The following is a 12,359-nucleotide window of genomic DNA, read 5'->3' as shown; positions in this document are numbered from 1 at the left end:
ATGTGAAATAAGCAAGGGATTAGAGCGTTATTAGCCAGAGCTTAAATGTGCAGCCGCATAGTGGAGCTAACTGCTCTCCCATTGCAAACCCTTCGCTCGCAGTAAGAAATCATCGGTCCGTGCGCTTAATGTAGCGTGGTGATGGCGGCGCTGGCGGTGCGTTTCGACGTTTTTAATGAGTTTTTCTGATCGTTGCATTTATTCGTCGTTTGTTAAACCCTAGAACTGTGAGAGGTGAGCGACTTTCGATAGCACCACGACGCTTTCGAGTTGTCTCTGACTAGACAGCTCTTCTGTGCAATCATCTGACGAGGCGTGTGATGTGGTGGCTGTGCAAGGAGGCACTGGTGTGAGAGGCAGTGTCGAACTGTCGAGCTCTGAGGTGCGATCGCCAGCAGTGAGCGTCGCTGAACGGGTGGGCTTTGCGCGCGTGATGAGTGGATGACATGATAGGTGTTCGCGCGGCCGAGGAGGAAACTCCAGGAATGTGTCGGGCTTCTCGACGAGACATCCGAGTGCACTGGCGCACTATCTTGATCACAGCTGTGTCAGCAAGACAGCGTAAACGTCTGTCGGGAAAGGTACAACGTGACGCCTCCACCATCATTGAGGTAAGGAAAACTAAAGCTGTAGCGGTGACAGTTTGTCGAGCATCATTCTCATTCCTTTTGCATGCAGGCTGAAAAGGACTTCAAAGCAGGCAGATGAGTATTTGCAGCACACAGTCATTCCCTTAAGCGTGGAAAAAAAATGCGTGAAAGCTTAAAAAAATACTATAACCGGCCTTAAGCATTACTAATGAAGCACATAAAGGTGGTTTCTCTACTCAAGCTTAAATTTTTATGGCAGTGCTACAGCATCAGTTACACAGCAGTCACGTAGGAATGACCGCAGGAGGACGAAAAATTTTCTTTCCCTAACTATTTCTGTAAGGGCTCGCGGAAAACAAAAATATATGAGTCTTGCACATTTTTTTACAGGTGTGCTGTTCCTGACGGGGAAGGTGCCAGCACACAAGAAGCCTGTGTGGGATCCATCCATGACCCATTTGTGTGGAATATCTCTTCATTATCCTGTGCTGCCCGCATGGAAATCGTCAAACTGGTGAGCACGTGCTTAGTGCGTTGTGGCAGGCATGAAGGAATAACATGTTCACCTGTAGTAAGATTGCACACAGCTAGTGATATCTGATTCCATTTATACATAGTTTATTGAGCAAGGAAGGACAGTGTAAATAAAACTGCATATCAAAGTAATGCACATGAATCATGGCTATAGTTTTCAGATGACAGCAGAGATAGGTGTGGGTTATACACACAGTTGTTCTGTGACATTGGATTTCTCTTACTGACCACAACATCACGGCAGCCTCATTTTGATGGGTACAAAATGGAGAAGCTTGCATGTACTAAAAAACTCAAGGTAGTCACACATAACTTAACTTGTGCCTTTCCTTGCAATGTATTTTGTAGTAGTTTCTTTTACTAAGTATAAAAATACTCTAATATGAAATTATTTGTGGCTATCAGTTTGGAAAATCTGCAATCAAGTACCTGTAGCTATTATGGAAACAGTTCAATTTGGTACTAATGATTGGTTTTGCACTGAAACATATTTTACAACGATACGTGAAACAGACTGCAGTTGGACTTGCAGCTTCAACAATTTAAAATATTTGGAAACCCAATGTCTACCTTGTTCGAAGATTTCAGTGTATAACATTAACTTGCAGGTTATGGTGTGCGTCAAATGCAGATGTGGCGGACCGCTATCACCATGGGATCTCAGCTCGAAGGCCCTGATGCCAGATCAATCTTCGCTCACATCTCGGCTTGACTGTTTACCTAGCTGGGTGGCCGTACCAGGCTCCTGAATGATTACATGAGGTGTCTGCAAAGACGTCAACTGCTGCATGGCATGGTCAAGAGTTCTCTTCGAAGATCAGCACAGCTTGCATTGTGTAACAGAAGGCATTCATCCACACTCAGCTGCAGGATCATGACACCACCGGTGAGTGGTGACAATAACAGGAGCATCAACATCTACAACAAGGAGGAGGACACAGCATCATTTGGGTTCTACCTGACAGGCAGGAATTGTGTGATCAGCTGCGTGTGGGAATCGCACTCACTGCCATGGTTTTCACATGTAGCTATGCCACAAGCAATCAATGCGCATTTTCTTTCTTTCAAGTTTGACAGCATACTGCTAAGAAGCTGGTGAAGTGTTCTTCATTTTGGTGCTGTTCTATAAACACGACCATATTTTGGCCTTCAATTTATTAGTGGTATTCATGACTACAGAGAATAATTTCAAGGCGAAAGCCTTTATAGGCTCATGACTCGCCATCGGTGATGTTTGCATAAAAGTGACACCATAGCTAAAATCAAAAGTGGTTGAGGTGCCCACCGAGATTTCGAGAGATGTGAGAGCTACTTAGAAGTAGTGAAAGCTGGGCAAGTTGATTACTACTATCCATGGTAAAACAGCGCGGGAAAACACGAGGACGGAACAAACACGACGACACGAGCGCTGACTTTCAACTGGTGGTTTATTAAGCACATGTGTACATATACAATTCCCGCGAAACACTAATCAGAACAAAAAATATTTAAGAAGCAATGCGTCATCACTGAACATCTTAAATCTACATTTCTACAAATGCATGCTCCAAAAGATGATTTCGCGGTTAGCCAGTGATAATGAGGGCTTGCTAATGCATGCTGCACTCCCCTTGTCAATGTGATATGCCTCTACTAGTTCTCTTACTATCTGATTCTTATGTTTGAAGATGACGAATGTCTGATGAAGCAATGGGGCGCATGTGTGCTTAGGTTGACTGCAGTGCAGCGCCAAATTCGAACCAGCTGCCCTGTCCAAAGAATTGTGATTCTCCCTCAGGCGTTCGTTGAGACATCGCCCAGTCTGGCCAACATACCATCCACCGCATGAAAGGGGGATCTTGTATACACCTTCAACGCACTCTACCCTCCTCTCTACGTGTGCTTTGGTACACCCAACACCAATCCTCCTTCCTAGTAGGGACTCTCGCTTCCGCTGCACAGCTCAGAAAATGTTGCTTAATTTTCTGCGAGACGAAAATACAACATCAATTTGAAATTTTCGCCTAACTTTTTTAGACGGTGTGATAATGCGTGTTTGTTCCATGCTTGTGTTTTTCTGCTCTATTTTACCGTGGATGAGAGCTACTGTGTCCTTCCCTCAAAAACCTTTCCTCAAAACGCATGCTTTCACATTGCTCCTCGTAAGCAGGCTGGTGTCCTCACAGTTAAATAGTAATTAGTTAATTAGCAATAATAGTGCTTAATACCTGCGCTTCAGCCTACTGCGCATGCGTGAGACGTGATTGAGTGGCGCCACCATCGTTAGAGAGGAGCGTTTCCCTGGCAGTCTTGCCAGACGCCTCCTGAATGGCGATCTGGAAGGATGCCGCCTAAACCCTCTCCTGTGTCTCGAGCAACCAAGCGTGCGCGTGCTAATGAGAAGGTGTTGTGAAGCGAATAATTGTGTAGTCTTTAATCAACATCAGCGACACAAGCAGCAACACTGCGCTAAAGGATTTCCCCTCACCGCAGTTTAGGTCAACAAAGTGCCCCCCTGAATTTTTCCCGGGGGGGGGGGGGTGTATTGTTACAAAGTCAGGAAGTTTCCCAAGTGCTTTCCGCCTACCATCGGCCAACTTGCTGAGTGTGTGCTTCAACACATGCGCTGGTGATTTTGAAGATATGCCATTCCTTGTATTGCCTCCTTACGTGTTCTGTTTGTACACAACGCACATTTTATTTGGTGCTTCAGTGATACAGGAAGGCACCAAAATGTTTCCCTTCTAGCATCATAGTGTTGACTGGACATGCTTTCATCAGTGCTTTGCTGTTTATTTTGGCGTTTGTGGAGAGCCAGCAGTTCACAACTTGCTCAACATACAGCATGGTTGCTGCGTCTGCAGTCATTTACAGCATCTCTCCAGGGTGCAACACATCTTGTGTGGCACTGTTTGTATGGTAAGATTGCAACATGCTTTGCTTCATGGCATTTGGTTGCCTCTGTGTGCTTGCTTTCGACTGGCTCTTTCCCATGCTGCATGTGATTATACCGCAATTAACTGTTTTTCTTGACGGAAAAGTCAACCGATTGTTTCATGGTCATTATCTTCGAGATGAAAATGGAAGGCTTGGGCAGAGTTTTGTCAGGCTAGCCATTGCCATCTTCGAACTGAAATTTGTACCCCTGACGAAAAGCTTCAAATTCTACATTAATTCAGTTGAAGGTAACTGTAAGTGTAAATTATGCAGCTCGACGTAATTTCAACAATAAAGCTCCAAATGGCATTTTTCAGCTGGAAGGGCATGATCCAGTTCAGTAATCCAGCTGGAAATTGACAGTAATAGTAGTAGTAGTAAACTTTGTTATTCATCTTTCTGGGTTACTCAGGTGGTCTTCCCAGGTCCAGGATCTTTTTCTTTTTCCGGGATAATTTTGTGCTCTGGGCTATCAACCTCCCAGTCAAACTGTGTTCGATCCCATTTTCATTGACTCAGCCGTTTGCACTTTCGTTCATGTAAATTGGGGATGTTCGGTGGCTTTAAGAAAAATCCCAGACAATCTGTTTACCCTCTACACCCTTATTGTGACTGGACCGTCAGTGTACGTGCTTCCACTTTTTTGTTTAGCAAAGGTGACTTCTGGGTACTCCTCTTTGCAAATTAGGCAACAATAATGTGCGTGTCCACGGTTGAATGTTTATGAAAGGAGGGTCTGTGCAAAAAATCTTTTCTTTTTAACACGAGGCGTATTGTTCAATATGTAATGTTGCGCGAGGTAATGTGTCTGAATTAGGCTGCATAAAGAATTCTAGGATTCATTAAGGACAGTGATGAAAATAAATTATTTTGGCAATACAGGCTTCCACTCACTGTACATGCAAAACACACCTTACTCGGACAAGTTGCAACACCTAAAAGACATAGCAACTTGTTAAGTGTCCTCCAGTACAGTTGGAGGACACTTAAGCTCACCATTTGAGGCATTATGCGACAGTTTTAATGGATCCTTGCAGTGGTTTCTCTTCACACACACAGTCGCTGTTCTCCATTCATGCTCGCACATGTATCACAATTATCTTAACACAGGTTCGACATTCTTGTTTATGAACTCTTGCACACTGCAGTTCGCCTACATGATATTACTATAACTGGTTTCTCACTGACTGGCACATCTCTAGTTAACTGCAGTAATTACATTACTAAGCTTCAAATGAAGCCAACAGCACGCACACATCACGCCCCCCCCCCCCCCATTTTGTACCTCAGTACTGTCAATGTGCCTGCGTGATCTAGTCGGTAGTGTGTGCCTGGCTGGTGACCCGAGCGTCTTTGAAGCCAGACTGAAATTTAATCAAATTTTTTGTATGTAAAATCTATTACTTTATTAAGGCGAAGTAGTTTGAGACATGTGCTGAAATTTGATTTAAATTACAAATGCTGCTTTCAGTGACTTTTGTTCCAGACATGCATGCGTGGTGCAGTTTTTTGACACAATGCCGGTTGGATAACGCTGGGTTTTCCGCTGAATGGCATCTTTAATGATGTTCTGTTATAAACCTCTCCTTGACAGTGGTGTGTGCAGGCTTTCCATACCTTTCTTTTCTGGTGGTACATATTGCCCAATAACATCTTAGCAGTAATTACGATGCCATCGCATTCCACGCAGCAGTAAAGATAATACCTGGTAGTAATCACAAAGAAAAAATTTTTCTGACAGTCCAAAACAAGATAGCAGCCTATTTCCACCTGTCTTGGATTGCTTTCATACTTCTCCTTGAACTTGAAGAGAAAATAGCCAGCAAATCTGTACAAGAAGGTAATTTTTCAGGAAGCCTAAATGTTATGCACGAGCAATGGCTCCAATTTCCTCATTTTGCAACCTGTTGTACCATTATATTCGTGATGAATACTTTCTGTTCATGACTTGCTTACCATGTTTCAAACTGACTTAATCGTGCTGAAAAACACACCCATGTTCACACACCACTGTGCATCTTAAGTGTTCCATTTTTTTTTCTTTCACATAGTCAAGGACTGTAATAGCCTTCTTGCCAAATGCAGTTCACCACGGTAATCTTGCGCACTTCGAGTGTTTCTTTGATCAAATAATCTATGAGCTGTACACGAGCTTTGTTCTAATTACAAGCAGGCCCTTTCTTATTGGAATGTGGTAATGTATTGTTACAGAGCAACTTTGGGGTAATGAATTGTTACAGAGCAACTTCGACTTGTCCTCAGTGTCCTTCCAGACTTTTGCCAACTTTTCAACGCCTACTGATGGTATGGTGGCCTTCATTGAACTGTAGACGTCATGTTTTTAGTGTGCATACAGAGTTTCGGTTGTTTATGTTAACGCACAGTAAAGGAAACTACTTTGAAAGTGAATGCAATTCATTGGAGCATTACTCTGCAGTGCACATTAGTGCCATCACAGGGTCTTCATTGCATCAGTGTATGGTGTAAATGTGGCCTAACCGCATTGTGATACACCTCTTGAAAAGAACCAACAATGGCCCTAATATGTATGTGATGAGAAGTGTACACAGGGAAGGTTATACACTTGCACATCAGGCAACAAACGTTGATGAAGCCTGTTGTACATTCCTCAGGGAGTGCACTGGGCTTGCCAAAATCATTACACATCCAGCGTTATCATGCAGCATTAATGAACCTTTTGCCAGAATACCACTGCCTGCGTGTGATGCTGCCTCCCTGAAAGATTGTTCTGAGGGCCACGTTAGTGTGTCCTTTGTGTGTTATCTTGCTGCTGTCATGCTTGTGCTTTTCTTGTCGTGTTACTGTTCTTCCTTCTTAATTGTGATGCCTGCAACTTCACAGTTGTTTTTATTCTCCTTTGGTTCCTTCGCCTCACTCTGAGACATGTTCATGCTTAATGTTCCACATGCACTAGATAATGCCTGTGTAGGTGCACATTAAGATAACTTGCATGAAGCGAATAAACCAAGTGTTTTGCACACTGCATGAAGCTGTTTGTAATGTGGCATCACCCTCCAGCTCTGTATTCGTCCCGTTCCGGAAGATTGAGTAGCATATGTGAAGTCTTTTTTTCCAGGTTTTATGTTCATCTTTCCAGGCGTTAAACCTTTCTCTCTTACTAGAATGTTGCTGCATTAAAAGGAGCTGTTTGTTGCTGCCGCAGCTGCGTAACGGTTGCCTTATAGCAAATGAATCACTGGGCTCTGAGTGGCAAATTTTGTTTAAACATTGTGGTGTTAACTTCCATCAGACGACCAGTCATCATCATCAACATCAGCCTGACTACGCCCATTGCAGGGCAAAGCCTCTCCCATGTGCTCCCCGCAGGGTGGCGTCTGCAGCTTGCAGGCTTTGGTAAATGGCGACACCACGGGTTCCCGAGCATCCACAGGCACATCCCCGCAAGGGGATGATGGTGAACAGTGCATCACCACGGACTCGCGCACCCGCGCCTAGCCGTGCGTGGCATCGCCGTGTCCGAGGAAAAGGGGATCCTGGTAGTTGAGCCGATGCCGAGCGTTTGGACCCTTAAGGCCCCTCGGCGGAGGCAACACACCACTTTGGCCCCAGCTTCCTGTAGACGGCACCTCCGGCCTCACCCGACCGGGGGGAATCGGCAGTCGCCTTTTCCTATCCTCCCCTCTATCTTTCACTTTCCTGTCTCTGTCTCACAACTCTCCTATATCCTACTCACTTCTTGGTTTTTCCTTTTTTCCTGGCAGCGAGGGTTAACCTTGTCTGACCAACTGCCCTGAGTTGTGTCATATTTGGTTATAGTTGAGATGTACAGCTGGCGGGGGCAGGACTTGCTTTCAAGTTCCTGTCCCGTCCCCTTGTTGGACTGCGTGTTGAGTGGCTGGCACCATGACCAAAAAACTAATTTTTTTTATGGCTCCCCCCTTATCTAAACCTGATCGCTCTCTAAAAAGAGGGCGGAACAAAGCAGCTAATTTTTTTTCAAAAAAGAGACAAACATTTTCAAAGTTCCACGTAATCCACGGTGAAAGTGACGGAATACAGGCAAGAATAATATCCCCATTCTTTGTGTCAAAATGCTTAACCGATACCTTGGGCCCTGGCTACAAGGTCTCAAAAATGGCCAGCGGCGACTTACTTCTTGAACTGCGCGACAGCATCTAGTGTTCCAAACTCTCACACATTGTGTCTATAGGGTACATCTCTGTCTCTTTAACCCTCCGCCGATCTCTAAACACAGCCCGAGGTGTAATCTCTGAATCTGACTTACCCATTTCACAGAAGCCGAAATGCTTGAAGGGCTCACCGACCAGAATGTAATCAACGTTCACCGAATCAAGATCCGCAGGGATAACAAATAGATACCAAACACATGGTCCTCACATTTAACACCAGTACCTTGCGCGAAACAATCGAAGTTGAATACTTGAAAGTCAATGTCAGACATTATATACCCAATCCCCGCCGATGTTTAAACTTTCAAAAGTTTGGCCACGGCTCACAAAGTTGCCGCGGCTGCAAAACCTGCGCGAAATGCCCTTCGAAAGATCACCATTCTGAGGAATGTGACGTAGCACTGCTCTGCGCAAACTCCGAAGGAGACCATGCTCCGTACTCCAGGGCGTGTCCGTCCTGGAAAAAAGAAAAAAGAAATAATAACCATAAAGACAAAAGAAAACATTTCATTCAAAGAAGCAAGGAGGCGTTTTGCTTTTACCAACACATTCTCTTTCACAGCAAAACCCAACTTCGCTGATGTGATGCGCGGGGGCGTAGCACCACACAGCACTACGGCACCTGCCGAGGCCGCTTTCACAGAGCCTATGGCATGCAGGGCCACCCACGCCCCAGGCAGGGACAGCGAAGGCTGCTCTGCCACCCTCAAAGCAGGGAGCGCCGGTACATGGGTCGGCATCCCGCAGGACCTCCCCCCGTCGGGAGAGGCCTGAAACTAACACAACCGCGGCCCTTCCGCGGTCCTCCAGCACCTCGGTTGAGGTTATGGATACAACACCCACTCCGCCTCCATTACAGAGGTGGAACAGCCCTCTTGAGCGGAAAAAAGACAGGCCCCTCATAATGGGCCCACCACATAGGTAAATCCCCCTTCATTTCCTCTCAAAAACATAAACATGGTTTTTTTTTAATTCAGTGGAATTGCAGAGGACTTACGCGGAATTAGTGACATAACACATATTTTAGGGTGAACGTTACCCATAGTTTTGTCTTCAGGAGACGAATCTTGGTTCACAACATGTGCATATCCTAAAACATTATAAAACTTTTATACGCGATCGAGAGCAGGAAAATCGACTCTCGGGAGGCGTCACGATTGTTGTTCAGCGCGGCGTCCCTACTCTAGAAATCAAGCTCAAACCAAAACTTGAAGCGGTAGCAGTGAGCATCGTCAGCTACAAAACACTAACAATCTGTTCCGTGTACATTCCTCCACACTTTGCATTAAGAGTCCATGACCTACAAAAACTGATAGATGAACTTCTAGAGCCATATCCGGTAGTTGGGGATTTTAACGCTCACTCCCCTTTTTGGAGAAGCGAGAGCTGCGACTCTAGGGGGCAAACAATCGAAGATTTTATTCTTACAAACAATATATGTATTTTAAGCACGGAAAAGGCCACATACTGCTCTCCAACCTCGGGCAATATGAGCTGGTTAGATTTGTTTTTTAGTTCTCCATCTGGTTTTAACGATTTTAAATAGGACGTTATCGACAACCCATATGGCAGCGATCACCTTCCTGCAGTAATCAGTTTTATATCTGCGCCAGAAATCATCCCAATTACACCGCGACGTTGGAAGATGCATTTAGCAGACTGGGAAATTGTTAGAGCACAAGCCAATTTAGAAGATATAGTTTTAGAAAACCTCAGCATCGACGAGATAAACGAAATGTTCACGAATTGTATAATTAATGCCGCACACCTATCTATTCCTCTGTCTTCAGGAGTGATGCGGCAAAAAAACAAAGTGTGGTGGACAAGGGAATGCAAGGAAGCAAAAATACAACAAAACAGAGCTTGGGGCAAATTTCGCAGGTACCGTAAACATGAGATCCTCGTACGTTTTAAAAAGGCAAGAGCAAAAGCTCGGTACGTCCGTCGCAGTGCCGAGAAAGCTTCATGGCAGTGTTAAATTTCATCTATAAGTTGTCAAATAACATAAAAGAAAAAGTGGGAACAGGTTCGGAAATTATATGGCAACTTGTCACCGTTCACGATTCCTCTTTTGACAAAACCTAGCATACAAACAAGCATAGGGGAACAGGCAGACATTCTGGGCGAACACTTGGCTGCAGTTTCTAGTCCATATCCCTATACGCAGTCCTTCCTCAAATACAAAAGTATTGCCTAAAAACAAAGACTTCCAACAAGTGGAGGTGCAAACCAACAATACAACAATTTAATGACTCTCCAAGAAATCAATGCTGTACTGTCTGCCGACAAAAAAACTGCTCCAGGACCCGATCAGATGCACTATCAAATGCTTGCCCATCTTTCCCAGCCTGCCATAGAGGCACTCTTGAATTTCTTTAACAAAATATTCACAGAAGGAAAAATACCTAAAGAGTGAAAGAAAGCCATTATAGTACCATTCCTGAAACCTGGAAAACCACCAACTTCCCCAAGTAGCTATAGGCCGACAGCCCTCACAAGCTGTCTCGCGAAATCTTTCGAAAGTGTCCTTAATATAAGATTAACATTTGTTCTTGAATCCCACGAACTTCTTGATGTCCATCAATGCGGTTATAAAAAGGGATGCTCAAAAACAGACCATTTAGTTCACCTCGAAAACAGAATAAGAGAAGCTTTTATACACAAACAGCACTGTCTTGCCGTTTTTTTTTTTTCGATATGGAGAAAGCGTATGATACAACCTGGAGGTTTGGGATACTCCGCGACCTGGGCAACCTAGGTATCCGCGGTAGGATGTTAAACTGCCTCACTGACTTCCTTTTGGACCATTCATTTCAAGTACACCTGGGATCAACCCTGTCCAGGAGCTTTGTTCAAGAGAACGGGGTTCCTCAGGGGTATATTTTAAGCACGACATTGTTTATTATAAAAATGAATTCGACAAGTAAAATAATCCCAAAGTCCATCCTGTATTCAGTGTACGTTGACGATCTTCAAATAGCCTGCACATCCTAAAACGTAGCAACATGCAAGAAACAAACACAGTTGACAATGCTTAAACTAGTGACATGCGCAGATCAGAAAGGTTTCCAGTTCTCCACACAGAAAACAGTAGTCATCCTTTTCTCGCTGAAACGAGGCATACAAACCGACCCATTTATACATATGAACGGAACACATATACCCGTCAAAAATGGGCATAAATTTCTAGGGATAACTTTTGACAAAAAACTCAACTTCCTGCCTCATATAAACGCACTGAAAAATAAAGCCTCCGGATCCCGAAATATACTCAAAGTACTGTCACGTAAACGTTGGGGTGCTGACAGGACATGTCTTTTATAAAATTATCGCTGAGTGGTACGCTCCACCTTGAACTATGGATGTATATTACCTTCCTACCTGAAACGACTAGATCCAATACATAATTTAAGTTTGCGTCTTTTCTCTAGTGCTTACAGAACGTCAGCCATAAATAGCCTATATGTAAAAATCAACGAACCGTCGCTTACTGATAGAAGAACCATGCTCACATGCTCATACATTTAAAAATTTCGTTCACTGCCCAAACACCTATGTTCCCCAATAGTCACAAAGTGCCCATCTAGAACATTGTTTAACAACAAACCGCTCGCTATCAGGCCACTGCTCCTGCGTTTTGAAGAGATGTGCCAAAACCTCGGCGTACTGGATGCATTACCTGACATTGCTCGGAGACGAGATCCACTGCCTGCATTGTGCAATTTTCCTGCAATCTGTGATCTCACTCGTACGCAGTTCCATAAAAAACAAACTCCGCAACAACATATAGTACAAGAATTGCTTTCACTCGAAGAAAAATACAGCAATTTTACGCAGTTTTATACAGATGGTTCAAAAACACACGCTTACGTAGGGAGCGCAGTGGTCCGAGGGAAGTCGGAGAAAACAGTACGACTTCCACAGTGCTCATCCATCTTCACTGCAGAATGTTACGCAGTCTGTGCGGCCGTAGAAAAAATACAAAACGAGAACCTTACCAACAGTATTATTTACACAGACTCCCTCAGTATACTTACAGCTTTGAACTCTAGAAATGTAGTCACTCCGATTCTTGGTGACATCATATACAAGATAGTAACAGCCACAACTCGAGGACAAAACATAAAATTCGGCTGGGTTCCCAGTC

At 44.3% G+C, this 12,359-nt stretch overlaps 1 long non-coding RNA gene across 1 annotated transcript; it reads left to right on the top strand.

Annotated features, from left to right (window-relative positions):
• The first annotated feature begins 203 nt into the window (after nt 1-203).
• LOC144099330 (uncharacterized) lies at nt 204-7,044 on the top strand. Its single transcript, XR_013307384.1, has 3 exons — nt 204-611; nt 981-1,104; nt 1,733-7,044. It is a non-coding gene; the product is annotated as an uncharacterized LOC144099330 (long non-coding RNA).
• Nucleotides 7,045-12,359: the final 5,315 nt, after the last annotated feature.

The sequence above is a fragment of the Amblyomma americanum genome, chromosome 1, assembly GCF_052857255.1.
Source record: "Amblyomma americanum isolate KBUSLIRL-KWMA chromosome 1, ASM5285725v1, whole genome shotgun sequence".
NCBI lineage: Eukaryota > Metazoa > Arthropoda > Arachnida > Ixodida > Ixodidae > Amblyomma > Amblyomma americanum.
This window is presented reverse-complemented; position numbering and strand designations above follow the sequence as displayed.